Here is a 15,997-nt window from a genome sequence, read left to right as displayed (position 1 = left end):
TGAAAAACATTTTGTATTTTTGCAAAGCGCATCCTCTCCAAAAGGAGCAGGAAGTTTTTCAGTATTATAACAAAATCCCCTGGACTAAACCATCCAGGTATCTCAGCAGTTTCCCACTGGTTTTCCTTTTCAAAAACAACTACTGGACTTCCCGTCCACCATAGCTCACGGCTCAACCGCCGAACCTTTTTTAAAAACCACTTTTCAAAAGCATCTCTTTTTTTGGAAAACAAAACATTAATTGCCATACCATACCAGACTCGTCCATTCCTGTGGACACAGACTATTCGAATAGGTTTTCAAACTCTGCGCAGAGGTGTACACTTTACCCACTAGTTCGGCTCTGCGATCCCATGGCCAATGAGACCCGAATCCGACTCTCTTTCTTTCCCCGCACATCCTAACCTTAACGGTTATCCGGAAGGAGTCAGGCCACCACCATGTCCAAACCGGACAAAACTTTCCCCCTCCTTATCCTCCCGGTGCTCCCCAGCCTTCATAACCCTGGGGTTGGACCGTACGAGTTCAGATTGAGTGACTGCCCACACAGTCTCGAGTGGTTGTACTATTAAAGAGTACAGGTAGTGAAGATGACAAACCGGTCCTTATACGAGGGGATAATCCTTCTGCTCACGCCTAAACCAGCTGAGACATCACCTTAGGCCCTCCCCTAAACCAGGGAGTCCCTGATTATCCCACTCACAAGGTGATAAGGGTGAAAACCCTTTATCATACACATTTTGAAAAGCATTTTCTTTTGAAAACTCACACCCTTTCTCAAATCATTTGTAACAAATATATTAAGGAGTGATTGCGGCAAGCGGCTTGGGTGGCCATAATAACTTGTCACAAAATCATATCATGCATAAAATAACAGGCTGAGGGTTGTGGTTGAAAAACATAGGTAATTTATGCATCAAAGGGATCCAGTGAGCTTGCCGTGCTTATTCGGCTAAGGGGGAAGGGGAGCTCGCGGAACTGGCTTCTAGCTCCACTGCCTGGCGTAGACTTGCAGATCTGGCCTCCACGAGACGACACGAACGCTTCGATAACTATGCAACATGAACAAGCAAACATACAAACCAGCAAGTATACCAACAAATATTTAGTATAGTGGTCAGAATAGCGATATATGGATGGGTAGAGTCTTGAGTAGAATCTGTGTCATGTGGTGTTGTGATATTACTGGTGGTGGAGTGGAGGTGCTTACCAGGAGAGTGGACTGGAGGCGAAGCGACACTATGCGTGTAGCCGACAGAGCAGAGTAACTGAGTGGGTGGGGTGTTTGCCTTGGCTGAGGGTGTTGAGTGTGTGTGGAGAGGGAGAGGGTAGCTGGGTGTATTTATAGATGGGTGTATGTGGTGTAGCACAGTGAAGTTCACTGTTGGTGAGAATAGTGACGAATGAATCGTCTAACTTAGTATGAACAGGAGAGTTATAGGCAGAATATGGGACAAGAGTATTTTGGGAGTTTTCTGGAATATGGACCATGCTTAAGGGATGACATGGTTGGGTAGAGAATAGTTTGATAAGAATTTAGAAACGAGATTTATTGGAATATGAGTTTGGGAGCCTGGTTCGAAGGATTCTCAAAGTTAAGCGTGCTCAACTTGGAGAAACCTAGGATGGGTGACCAGATGGGAAGTTCCCTACTGGAAGAAAAATCACAGTCACCGGAGTTCGTATGACTGGAATATGGGTCTGGCTGGTCTTAGGTGGACTGGACAACATGATGGATGAGTAGTTGAAATTTGGGATAACTAGATGACCGATGAATAGTAATGATGATTAGTAACGATGAATAGTGGCGACGGAAAAGTAATTATAGATATCATCGATGAATAGTAACGATGATGAATAGTAATGGTAAATAGTAACGATGGTGAATAGTGTATGTGAATAGTAACGGTGAATAGTAACGATGAATAGTAACGGTGAATAGTGATAGTGAATAGTTCGTATGAACGAACGATGAATAGGAACTATGAACAAACGATGAACGATGAATAGGGAACTATGAACGAACGATGAACGATCGAATGATCGAACGAACGAACGATCAGAATTTCGGCAGCATAACGGCATGACAAAGATTATCTGGAAGAACGATGAATAGGGACTATGAACGAACGATGAACGATGAATAGGGACTATGAACGAACGATGAACGATCGAATGATCGAACAAACGAACGATCGGAATTTCGGCAGCATAACGGCAGGAAAAAGATTATTTGGATGAACGAACGGACGAACGATCGAACGATCGGACGAACGAACCATGAACGATCGGACGAACGATCGAACGATCGGACGAACGAACGAACAAACTAAGAACAGGGGGACGAACGATCGAAGAACAATCGAACGATCCTTGTGCTAGTGTGTGCTTGTGTGGAACATGGAGTGGGTGTGTGTGGGGGGGGAGAGAGTTGCCATGAAATGGCTTGGGGTGGGAAGAGAGGAGGCCCTTGCCCCTCTATTTATAGCCATGGTGGGGGGATTAGGGGGAGGGATGAGAGGATTAGTGGGAGGATGAGAGGATTAGTGGGAGGTTAGCATGTATTTGTCTTGTATAAGTGTAATTAGCTTGTAGAGCTCACCGTATGACACTGGAGGCATACGTATACGTATGGGCATGAGGAAAGTTATGAAGAAAATATTTGTAGGGTCTTGAAAAATGATTCTGAAGGTATTTCTCAAGAGGAAAATATCTAGAGATATATCTGTAGAATATTTGGGCAGTATTTCTGGAAAGAACTTGAAGAGGATCACTAGGGAAATATCTGGGCAGTATTTCTGTAAACAATTTGAGGGGGATCACTGGGGAAATATTTGTAGGATATTTTGAGGAGGATTTTAGAGAGAATATAGACCACTATACTTTATTTGTTGATATCAACTCGCAAACAAACATTTTGAAATGAAATTTGAAATTCATTTTGAATTTAGGGCGAGTTTGAGAAAATTTCAGAATTTGAATTTTTGGGATGCTACAAATCTACCCCACTTAAAAGGAATCTCGTCCTCGAGATTCGGTTTAGAAGGGTTATGGGTATAGCTTTACTTCAGCTACATATCTTCACTTTGCAACTCTTCGAGGAGATGAAACTTCAACAAAGTCTGGCCTTTGAGGAACATCTGGTTGCTGATTGAAAACACTGATTCTGGCTACTCAAAGATCATCTTCAGGCTTCTAGCTTTCGCTTGGCAGCTTGCTTATTGAAGGAGCATAGATGCCAACACACAAACCTTTCTCTTGCGAACTCCCACATGGATTCCTTCCTTGATTGTTCTTCTGGTGCTTCATCAACGGAACTTGGGTGACCACTTCTCATACAGAAACTTATAAGCTTTGGTGATCTGGTCCTCCACAAGCTTGCTACATGCCTTCTTATTTTTCTCCATGACAGGAACCTTATTGGAACACTACCCCACTTAAAATGAATGAGGGTAGATCTCTTGAATCTTGGGGATTTGAACTCCTTGAAGTACCTCATAACAAAGGTGTTACGGGGCCTTCTTCTCCTGTTGCTGCTTGAGCAGGCTGCGGAGAAATGACTGACACAGGGTTGATTCTGGGACAACCTTCTTCTCATCTTCTCTTCACTATCTTCTTTTCTCTTCTCACTTTTCACTTTTCACTGCCTCTTTCTTTCTCTTTGCTCTTCCCACTCGAGGATTCTATCAAAGAGTATTACCATCATACAGAGGAGGAAACCGAAGATGTTGAACCATATACAACAGTCTTCAACCCAAGAATCACCAAGCATTGTGATCTTAGGGGCGAGGGAGTGGAAAAATGGAGTTGCTTGCGATTTGGCATAGGGGATTTATCTGGAGTGTGCTTTTGCTTTGAGCGAGATGGGAGTTGAGGGAGATGGTGGGGGGGGGTTTTATAGGCGAGCGGGGGTGTTCGGTTGCGGAGCAATGGTGATGGAGTAGGTGCTACGCGGCAGCGGGTGCGATAAGGGGAGGGGGGCCTGGTGTTGCCGGCGATGATGGTGGCGGTGGGTGCGCTGCAAAGGTGGCGTGGGCGGCGGTAGTGCGCTGCAAAGGGGGGCGTGGGGCGGTGGTAGTGCGCATGGAGGCGGGCACGCGTGGGGGGGCACGGGTGAGTGGTGGGGTCGATGACCCTGATGTTTGTGGTCTCTGGTTCCAAGAATCTTTGCCTCTGTGTATGGTAATAACTCCTTCTGTCCTCTTTTCCTATTTACTTTGACTCAGGGGCAGTGCTTTGATTCTCACGGTCGGTCCTTTTGACTGAGCGGCTGGACTGACTTCTTCTGTAGCTTGTTCCAGGCTTCAAGGGTAAGCTTCCCGGTATCTTCTTGGGTAAGGCACTTTTTTCTTGAGATGGGTTAAGATGAGAATGGAAGCATAAGGTGAGGATTAGATCTAATTTGTGATCTATGTTTTTTAGAGAAAACCTTTCTTAAAAAACACACAAGCTCAGCAATGATAAGCACAAACAAATCGAATGTTTTGAATAAGGGAAGAATAGAGTTTTTCCAAAGCACGGACTACTCAGATTCGGGGGCTAAGCATAACTACTATTGCTTGGCTCCTGAATTGAGAACTATGCTAAATGCAACTTATGAGCACTAACGTTAAAGCATCACATATGCACTCAAATGGGAGGAAAACATCAAGCGAAATTCATTTTGAAATGCCCTAGGGGGCAACACAAATAGAGTTTTTTCAAAGCACGGGACTACACGATTAACTCTCATACATGCAGGGCTCTAGCCAAAGTGAAGAAAAACTCCACTACCCAATGCATGCAGAGGACTGGGCATACTAACTTCAGACCAGACAACTTCTCTTCTGGCAGGGCTGGCACACAACTTCAATCTGAGACATCTCCTGGATGGGTCAAGAGGGAGCTGACGTTGATGACTTCTTCTGGCGGCGACTGAGATGGCAGGACAGGGTCGAACTCTTCTTCAAGCGGGACCGACTCTTGTAGCTCCTCTGAGGGCGACGGTGCTGGCGGGGTGCTTGCAGCTTCTTCCTTGACCTCAAGGGATGGTGCTGGAATCTTCTTCATGGTGAGGGGCTCAAACAACTCTGGCGGGGGATCTTGGGAGGATTCAGGGTGCTCTTGCTTATCCATAGCCTGAGGGGAGACTGGAATTCCTTCCAAGACTATGGCTCCTTCCGGGAGTTCCCAAGCCTTCTTTTCTCCTCTGATAGAGACCGGGTGACCTTCAAGAATCTGGGGGTCTTCAGCTCTCCTGGGTTGAACTGGGTTGGATGGAGCAGGCTCTTGGATCCGCAGGGCTCTACGTTGGTTATGGGTTACCAAGTAGGCCTCCATCAACTTCTGGATGTGCTCATCCTTGGCTTGCTTTAGGGCTTCAACAACAATGACTTCACGACTTTCCAAGGCAGCTACACGGGCTTGAGCTGTGGTGAGATCCACATGGAGCTTACGGTTGAGCTTCTCTGCATCTTCTGCTCGAGCAATCATCTGACGGTAGTGCCGAGCCAAGAAATCATATTGTGCATCCAAGGTGAGCAGGTATGCAGTGAGGTACACGACTGTGGGGTCATCCTCAAGCAGCTGCTGCCCTTCCAATGCACGCATCCTGGCCATCCAAGCGGGACGGTTTCTTTGAAAGGGCGGAAAGAATCTGAGCGGAGTGTCAGCCACTTCTTCTTCATAGATCTGACACAGGGCCCTCAATGCCTTGCGAGCGACGACTTGGCAGGTGTCTTTGAATCTGTGCCCAGCAGCAGTGACACTCCATTCCACATGGTGTGGACTGGATCCAATGTATACAGTCATGACACACTTCTCTGTGCCATGCTCGACGAACTCACGACCATCATACTCTGGCTGGCTCCTGATTCCGAGGCGGACTGTGCATGCTCTCAGCAACTTGGGGAAACCATCTTCATTCTGGCAGAAGCTGGTTTGGCACTGAACCTCCATCTGACTTCTGAGAGAAGGAAAGGGGGAAAACATTTTTGAAATGAAGGGATGCGAGCAAGAATTTTTTTTAAGAAAATAGTTTGGACTCAAAAACTTTTGGATCAGGCTAAGGGTTACGTCCTGCGGCCAACCTAACAGCTCTGATACCACCTGAAGCGTCCCGATCCTCTGGGACTCAAATGTGATACAATTACTAGTCCCAGGAGGCTAGTAAACACATTTATACATCAGATGATTCCAGATCTGCTTAAACGAGACAAACCTATAAAGGTGGCGATCAACTTTAAGAGTTGGTCCACAACTCGGGACATATCATCAGAGTGGGGCTGAAGCAGCCTGATATACGCAGTGAAGCAAATCAGCGGTCCAACAGCCACAGACAAGGTTGGGAACAGTCGTAACTCTTACCCGATCTCCTTTTTCTGAAAAACAACAAATAAGCAAGGGTGAGTACAAACGTACTCAGCAGCCCACCTTCACCCGCGGAATGGGGAAATCAGATATAATGCATGGAATATATGGAGCTCAGGATATTTTGCAGAAACAGCAATATTTTATGCAGAGTTGTTTTGAAAAACATTTTGTATTTTTGCAAAGCGCATCCTCTCCAAAAGGAGCAGGAAGTTTTTCAGTATTATAACAAAATCCCCTGGACTAAACCATCCAGGTATCTCAGCAGTTTCCCACTGGTTTTCCTTTTCAAAAACAGCTACTGGACTTCCCGTCCACCATAGCTCACGGCTCAACCGCCGAACCTTTTTTAAAAACCACTTTTCAAAAGCATCTCTTTTTTTTGGAAAACAAAACATTAATTGCCATACCATACCAGACTCGTCCATTCCTGTGGACACAGACTATTCGAATAGGTTTTCAAACTTTGCGCAGAGGTGTACACTTTACCCACTAGTTCGGCTCTGCGATCCCATGGCCAATGAGACCCGAATCCGACTCTCTTTCTTTCCCCGCACATCCTAACCTTAACGGTTATCCGGAAGGAGTCAGGCCACCACCATGTCCAAACCGGACAAAACTTTCCCCCCTCCTTATCCTCCCGGTGCTCCCCAGCCTTCATAACCCTGGGGTTGGACCGTACGAGTTCAGATTGAGTGACTGCCCACACAGTCTCGAGTGGTTGTACTATTAAAGAGTACAGGTAGTGAAGATGACAAACCGGTCCTTATACGAGGGGATAATCCTTCTGCTCACGCCTAAACCAGCTGAGCCATCACCTTAGGCCCTCCCCTAAACCAGGGAGTCCCTGATTATCCCACTCACAAGGTGATAAGGGTGAAAACCCTTCATCATACACATTTTGAAAAGCATTTTCTTTTGAAAACTCACACCCTTTCTCAAATCATTTGTAACAAATATATTAAGGAGTGATTGCGGCAAGCGGCTTGGGTGGCCATAATAACTTGTCACAAAATCATATCATGCATAAAATAACAGGCTGAGGGTTGTGGTTGAAAAACATAGGTAATTTATGCATCAAAGGGATCCAGTGAGCTTGCCGTGCTTATTCGGCGAAGGGGGAAGGGGAGCTCGCGGAACTGGCTTCTAGCTCCACTGCCTGGCGTAGACTTGCAGATCTGGCCTCCACGAGACGACACGAACGCTTCGATAACTATGCAACATGAACAAGCAAACATACAAACCAGCAAGTATACCAACAAATATTTAGTATAGTGGTCAGAATAGCGATATATGGATGGGTAGAGTCTTGAGTAGAATCTGTGTCATGTGGTGTTGTGATATTACTGGTGGTGGAGTGGAGGTGCTTACCAGGAGAGTGGACTGGAGGCGAAGCGACACTATGCGTGTAGCCGACAGAGCAGAGTAACTGAGTGGGTGGGGTGTTTGCCTTGGCTGAGGGTGTTGAGTGTGTGTGGAGAGGGAGAGGGTAGCTGGGTGTATTTATAGCTGGGTGTATGTGGTGTAGCACAGTGAAGTTCACTGTTGGTGAGAATAGTGACGAATGAATCGTCTAACTTAGTATGAACAGGAGAGTTATAGGCAGAATATGGGACAAGAGTATTTTGGGAGTTTTCTGGAATATGGACCATGCTTAAGGGATGACATGGTTGGGTAGAGAATAGTTTGATAAGAATTTAGAAACGAGATTTATTGGAATCTGAGTTTGGGAGCCTGGTTCGAAGGATTCTCAAAGTTAAGCGTGCTCAACTTGGAGAAACCTAGGATGGGTGACCAGATGGGAAGTTCCCTACTGGAAGAAAAATCACAGTCACCGGAGTTCGTATGACTGGAATATGGGTCTGGCTGGTCTTAGGTGGACTGGACAACATGATGGATGAGTAGTTGAAATTTGGGATAACTAGATGACCGATGAATAGTAATGATGATTAGTAACGATGAATAGTGGCGACGGAAAAGTAATTATAGATATCATCGATGAATAGTAACGATGATGAATAGTAATGGTAAATAGTAACGATGGTGAATAGTGTATGTGAATAGTAACGGTGAATAGTAACGATGAATAGTAACGGTGAATAGTGATAGTGAATAGTTCGTATGAACGAACGATGAATAGGAAATATGAACGAACGATGAACGATGAATAGGGAACTATGAACGAACGATGAACGATCGAATGATCGAACGAACGAACGATCGGAATTTCGGCAGCATAACGACATGACAAAGATTATCTGGAAGAACGATGAATAGGGACTATGAACGAACGATGAACGATGAATAGGGACTATGAACGAACGATGAACGATCGAATGATCGAACAAACGAACGATCGGAATTTCGGCAGCATAACGGCAGGAAAAAGATTATTTGGACGAACGAACGGACGAACGATCGAACGATCGGACGAACGGACGAACGAACCATGAACGATCGGACGAACGATCGAACGATCGGACGAACGAACGAACAAACTAAGAACAGGGGGACGAACGATCGAAGAACGATCGAACGATCCTTGTGCTAGTGTGTGCTTGTGTGGAACATGGAGTGGGTGTGTGTGGGGGGGGGGGGGGGAGAGAGTTGCCATGAAATGGCTTGGGGTGGGAAGAGAGGAGGCCCTTGCCCCTCTATTTATAGCCATGGTGGGGGGATTAGGGGGAGGGATGAGAGGATTAGTGGGAGGATGAGAGGATTAGTGGGAGGTTAGCATGTATTTGTCTTGTATAAGTGTAATTAGCTTGTAGAGCTCACCGTATGACACTGGAGGCATACGTATACGTATGGGCATGAGGAAAGTTATGAAGAAAATATTTGTAGGGTCTTGAAAAATGATTCTGAAGGTATTTCTCAAGAGGAAAATATCTAGAGATATATCTGTAGAATATTTGGGCAGTATTTCTGGAAAGAACTTGAAGAGGATCACTAGGGAAATATCTGGGCAGTATTTCTGTAAACAATTTGAGGGGGATCATTGGGGAAATATTTGTAGGATATTTTGAGGAGGATTTTAGAGGGAATATAGACCACTATACTTTATTTGTTGATATCAACTCGCAAACAAACATTTTGAAATGAAATTTGAAATTCATTTTGAATTTAGGGCGAGTTTGAGAAAATTTCAGAATTTGAATTTTTGGGATGCTACAAAGGCAGAAGAGAAAAAACACAACCTCTGCAAAAGAAGAAGATGTAACTGCTCCTAGCGAGCCAGAACCGAAAAGAAAGAAGATAAAGGTCCTCACACATCGGCCGCGCCATATTGAACCAGCTTCGGTGCCTGAGTTTACCGGAGAAACTTCTTCGGCCACCGAGGCTAAAAAGCCAACCAAACCAACCTTGCTGCCAGAAGTTGCAGAAATGGCCGAAGCGCCAAAAAGGATAGAATTGGAAGAACCGAAGATTTTGCTACCAGAAACCGAAGAAATGACCGAAGCGCCATCCACAGAAAAAAATGGAAGAAGTGAAAAAACCAACTGAAGAAAAAACATCAGAAGTTGTGAGTCCTGCAGCAAATGTTGAGACAGTAAAAAATCAAAAAGTGCCAGCAGTGACTCCAAAAAGAAAGAGAATGGCTAATGTGCTAGATGTACTGGAAACAATCAAATCCTCAAGCACACCTCCGAAGAAGGCTGCTGCCATTCCTGAAACAACAACTGAAATTTCTGATACTAAAGCTCCAGAGCTAGAAACTGAAGCCGAAGCTGGGTCCTCAGAGCCCGCGAAGATAAAATCCTTGGAAACTGAGGAAGAAAAAATAACAAAGCCAACTTTTGAAGAAATCGGTGTCATTACCCCCGAAGCATCCTCCAAAGTCCGTGATTATATTGTTCGTCATGCTTCGGGGAAAAAGCTATCAGAAAAAGAAGAACAAGAGGCCCAGCGCTACGCCCAAAAACTGAAGTATCCAAAGGGGGCATTAATATTCAATGGTAGTGGAGAAGAAGACTTTTTGTATTGTCTCCCTGACAGCAAGGAGATTTCTGTCTGCCGGGAGATGAGCAAGAGCTTCGGATTCCCAACTTTAGAAGACGGGCTCTCGGTGCTGTCGAAGAACGATCTGGCCGACAGCCTGGCTTATAATAGCTTAAAGGTGCGACAAATGGGATCCTTATATTTTTTGTTGAGACCAAAATTTTTCGTTTGTTTAAATCTATTAACACACACAAATTTCTCTCTACAGAGCCTGATACTTAGCAATGCCCTCAGGGCACAGAAGGATGCTGAAGACGAAGGGTGTGCTATAGCCCTGAGCAACCTTCGTTTCGAAGTAATTGAACTGAGGAACGAAGGCCTCGGAAAAGATAAAATATTACACTCATTGATAAATAAAATAAAGGAAGACGAAGCTGCTTTTAAAGGTCAAGCTGAAGCTCAGAAGCGCGAAATGGAAGATCTTCGGAAACAACTGGCCAGAGCCAAGGAAGAACACATACTTGAAGAAACAAGGCGAGAACTCAACGACCAATGGGCAGATCACTTAGAAGGAACTGTTGAAGAGCTTCGTTCGTCCAAGAAGAGATGTTATAACAAATCTATAGAGTGTGTTAAGAAATTAAAAGCTAGCTTCGCCAAAGTCGGCGCATTCTCAAGCGAAGAGAACTTCACAAGAGGCAATCCCGAAGGTCCCATCGAATGGATCGACCACGAAGCTGAGGCCTTCGAGGAAATTTTAAATAGCCGCGGAGATATATGCGCTTTCTCGGGTGCCAGAGGGATTGCCACCATTTTAGAGAAAAAGGGCTGCGAACACGTAAAGATTCTAGCGCAATCCGAAGCTGCTTTGTCCTTCGAAGATGCAAAGGATCCTTCGGCCGAAGCTAGCTTGATCGGTGGAAAATTTTTCACCGATATCTGGGATAATGGTGGCCGAGAAATGGCCGGAGAAATTATTCGAAAAAGTCAAAAGGGCATTCATGATGCTAGAGAAATAGCTGAGGCTGCTGAGAAGAGCGCAAAACCCGAAGGTCAATTAGGTATTAACTAATAGTTTTTATTGTGTTGTAATTTTAGGTTTTAAGATTCGTTTGCAATTTGTAACAGCAAAGTAGCCGTATCCTGTCCTACTTCAGATCCTACTAAAGCGTCTTCGGGCCCTCAGCCGAAAGGAGACGACGAAATTAAAAAGATGGTTGAAGGTATTATGGACGAAGTCGTCAATCGGCTCCTGAACGAGGCTGCAGAAGTCGTGTTGAGAGAAGATTAAGTATTTATTGTAACAACTTCTAAAATGTAATATATTGTAACATCTTGTAACCTTGAATGTAATATACCTGTTTTTATTGCTCAATTCTTTACGATGCATGAAACTTTACACGTACCGCTTTTGAGTCTTTGACGAAAAAACACCTTCCCTTCTTTTCATGCTTCGTGAAGAAGAATTTTTCTTTGTCACAACAATATTCAGTGTTCTGATGAATAATATCCAAGCTTCGTGAAGATATTTTCCGAAGCTATACTTCCGAAGATCAATAATGTATCTCCTTGTGACATTATGATTTTTCCCTTTTCTCAAAACGTTCTTCTGTAGATTAATATTGTGTCCACCTCTTGTGCCATATGCAACATGATGTATGATGCTTATGCTATGCGAAATGATGCAATGATGTTATGTTATGTGAGGTAATGTTTACTCCGAAGATGCACACGCATCCCTGCAATAAAACAGTCTTTTTACTATAAGCCTCCCTTAGGAGCTTCTTCGCCTTTTACTTCAGCGGAATCAGCGTTTATTTTTCGCTGTAAGCCTCCCTTAGGAGCTTCTTCGCCTTTTACTTTCAGCGGTATTCACGTTGACTTTTCGCGCTTCGCCTTTTACTTAGGCGGTATTAGCGTTGACTTTTCGCTGTATGCTCTGCATTCCCTTTGGAACGACTTTGGAGCAGAAAACTTACACTGCGCTCCCTTTGGAACGACTTTTTTGTGACTTCGGCAAACTTACTCTGCGTTCCTTAGAACGACTTTTTGTTGCTTCGAAGAATTTTCGATAGTTCGAAGGTCCTTTTTGTTATCACAAGTCTTTCAACAATTTAAGCCTGTGAAGAAAATATATTTTCCTTGTGGGAATCAACGAAACTATTTACATGAAACCTGAACAATGTCCTTTATTACAGAAAATAAAACTGAATGAAAAAGATTGCTATTAGGGTAGGATATTTGTCAATAGATGTGCTTTGACTCTGGCACAGTGGTGTTGACTGTGCGAGCTTCGGACTGTTCTCTGAAGTCCCTTCGGTGTGGAGCATATTGGCTCCCTTCTGGCTGCTGGCCTTGTTGCAGCGGTGGTGGAGGCGGAGGTTGTTGCCAAGAAGCCTGAGGTTGACTCGCCGAAGCAACAGAAACTGCAGGGTGATTGCCTACATACTCTGGGATGTAAGGCGAATGACACGAAGCAGTGTGCATGACCTGCTTCGGCTGAGCCTGTTGTGCTGCCGCTTCGGCTATTTCTTTTTGCTTCTGGATGGTAACATGGCACATCCTGGTGGTATGACCTTTGTTCTCACCACAGAATAAGCAAAAGATTCTTCTCGGTTGATCGCCAAATCTTCCTCCGAAGCCCCTAGCGCCTCTGCCTCTTGGAGCTGGTGGTCGGAAGGAGCCTTGCTGTTGCCCCGAAGCCTGTGAGGAACATTGTGGCCTTTGCTGTTGGCTCCCTCTATCATCATTTTGTGTAGAGTTATGAATTGATCTAACGTGCCTCGGGTAGAACCTCCCTCCGAAGCCCCTGGTCATTTCAGAAAACCTGAAAGCCTCCTCCCTTCTTTGGCGAAAATCATTATCGGCGCGAATGTATTCGTCCATCTTCTGGAGCAGCTTCTCCAAAGTTTGAGGAGGCTTCCTAGCGAAGTACTGAGCTGACGGTCCTGGCCGAAGCCCCTTGATCATGGCCTCAATGACAATTTCATTGGGCACCGTTGGTGCCTGTGCCCTTAAACGCAAGAACCTCCGGACATACGCCTGAAGGTATTCTTCGTGATCCTGGGTGCACTGGAACAGGGCTTGAGCAGTAACCGGCTTCGTCTGAAACCCTTGGAAGCTAGTTAACAACAAGTCCTTCAGCTTCTGCCATGAAGTGATCGTTCCTGGTCGAAGGGAGGAATACCAGGTTTGGGCAACACTCCTGACAGCCATAACAAAAGATTTGGCCATGACTGCAGCATTGCCACCATACGAAGATACTGTTGCTTCGTAGCTCATCAAAAACTGCTTCGGGTCTGAGTGGCCATCGAATACGGGAAGCTGAGGCGGCTTGTAGGACAGAGGCCAAGGTGTAGCCTGCAGCTCAGCGGACAGAGGAGAAGCATCATCAAAAACAAAATTCCCATGATGGAAATTGTCATACCAGTCATCTTCGTTGGGAAAACCCTCCTGATGAAGATCTTGGTACTGAGGCCTTCGGTGTTGCTCATCCTGGGTAAGATGACGAACTTCTTCAGAGGCTTCGTCTATCTGCCTCTGTAGTTCAGCTAGCCTGGCCATCTTTTCTTTCTTCCTCTGCACTTGTTGATGAAGCATCTCCATATCTCTGATTTCTTGATCTATCTCGTCCTCTGGTGGTGTCGGGCTGACAGCCTTCCTTTTCTGGCTTCGGGCCTCCCGAAGGGAGACTGTCTCCTGATTGTGGTCCAGCGGTTGCAGAGTTGCAGCCCCAGTCGCGGAAGCTTTCTTCGGCGCCATAACGAAGGTTTATGATCGCCGAAGGTGTTCAGAAAACTCAAAGAGTGGAAGTGAGTTCACCGGAGGTGGGCGCCAATGTTGGGGACTTGTTCTCAAATGCTATGAGTTAAGAACAAGGCAACATAAAAAATGTTAGTCGATTAAGTCATTCGTCCTTCGGAGCATTATTCCCCTTAGGATATAATATTTTTCGGACGAAGGTTATAAAATGCGTACCTTCATAGATACACTACACAGTGACGAAGGATGAATTGTAAGAAATATAAAAGACAACATAAACAATTATATATTATTGTCATGTATGAACAGAAATAACGTTGAATTACAAATGTACCTTCAACTTGAAGGAGATGAAAGTACAAGCGTGACGCAAAAGCGAATGCCAGATCAGCGTGAACAGTACGGGGGTACTGTTCACCTATTTATAGGCACAGGACACAACCTATGCAAAATTACATTCATGCCCTTTACATTTGATAATAATTCTATTGTAATCTGTCGAGGTCTGAATAGCCTTTTCATCTCTAAGTCGGTTTCATTTTGTTGCTATCATGCCGAAGCTTTCCTGCTCACACCTTCGGCGCTGTACCAACCTTCGTAATATTCTGGTCTGCTGTGATACCGCCTTGAGTCCGAAGATGCCTGTTCACACATTAAACTCCAGAAATACTGTTAAAACCTGTTTTTTGAGGACCTTCGTAAGCCGAAGGCCCCCAACAACAGTTATATCCCATATTGCAAAGTTGACTAACAGACAACAAGTTATATCCAAGCGACTTAACTAAAAACACATTAGAAATAGAGTGCTCGGAAGAAATAGCAATTTTTCCTAACCCTTTCACCTTGCCTTGGTTCCCATCACCGAATATGATTGAGTCTTGGGGATCCTTGTTCTTGACGTAGGAAGAGAACATCCTCTTTTCCCCGTCATGTGGTTTGTGCATCCACTGTCGATAATCCAGCTTGAGCCCCCGGATGCATAAACCTGCAAGGCAAATTTAGGCTTGGGTCTTAGGTACCCAACTCATGTTGGGTCCTACAAGGTTAGTACAAATTGCCTTAGGGACCCAAATGCAAGTTTTATCTCCCTTGCATTTTGCCCCTAATTTTCTAGCAACTACTTTCATATCCTTTCTACAAATAGCAAAGGAAGCATTTAAAGCATGATATATTGTATAAGGTTCATTCATAACTTTCCTAGGAACATGAACAATATTCTTTCTAGGCACATGATGAATATTTTTCCTAGGCATATCTCTACCATGCACAACATGGGAACTAGAAGCAGTCATATCATAAGCATGTGAAACAACATTATTGCAATGAACATTCCTAGAATATTTCCTATCATTGTATAAGAAAGCATAGTTCTTTTGCACACTATTTGCCATAGGGGCCTTCCCTTTCTCCTTGATGGAGATGGATGCCTTATGGTTTGTTAAGTTCTTGGCCTCCCTTTTGAAGCCAAGTCCATCCTTAATTGAGGGGTGTCTACCAATTGTGTAGGCATCCCTTGCAAATTTTAGCTTATCGAATTCACTTTTGCTAGTCTTAAGTTAGGCATTGAGACTAGCCACTTCATCATTTAATTTAGAAATTGAAGCTAGGTGTTTGCTACAAGCATCGATATCAAAATCTTTACACCTAGTGCAAGTTACAACATTTTCTACATACGATGTTGATTTACTAGCTATTTCTAACTTAGCATTCAAATTATCATTTATGCTCCTTAAACTAGAAATTGTCTCATGGCAAGTAGATAGTTCACAAGAAAGCATTTCATTCCTTTTAACTTCTAAAGCATGAGATTTTTGAGCCACTACGAATTTATCATGTTCTTCATACAACAAATCCTCTTGCTTTTCTGATAACTTATTCTTATCATTCAAGGCATCAATTAATTCATTAATTTTATCAACATTGGTTCTATCTAGGCCCTTGAATAAAC

The sequence above is a fragment of the Zea mays genome, chromosome 2, assembly GCF_902167145.1.
Source record: "Zea mays cultivar B73 chromosome 2, Zm-B73-REFERENCE-NAM-5.0, whole genome shotgun sequence".
In the NCBI taxonomy this organism is placed as follows: Eukaryota; Viridiplantae; Streptophyta; class Magnoliopsida; order Poales; family Poaceae; genus Zea; species Zea mays.
This window is presented reverse-complemented; position numbering follows the sequence as displayed.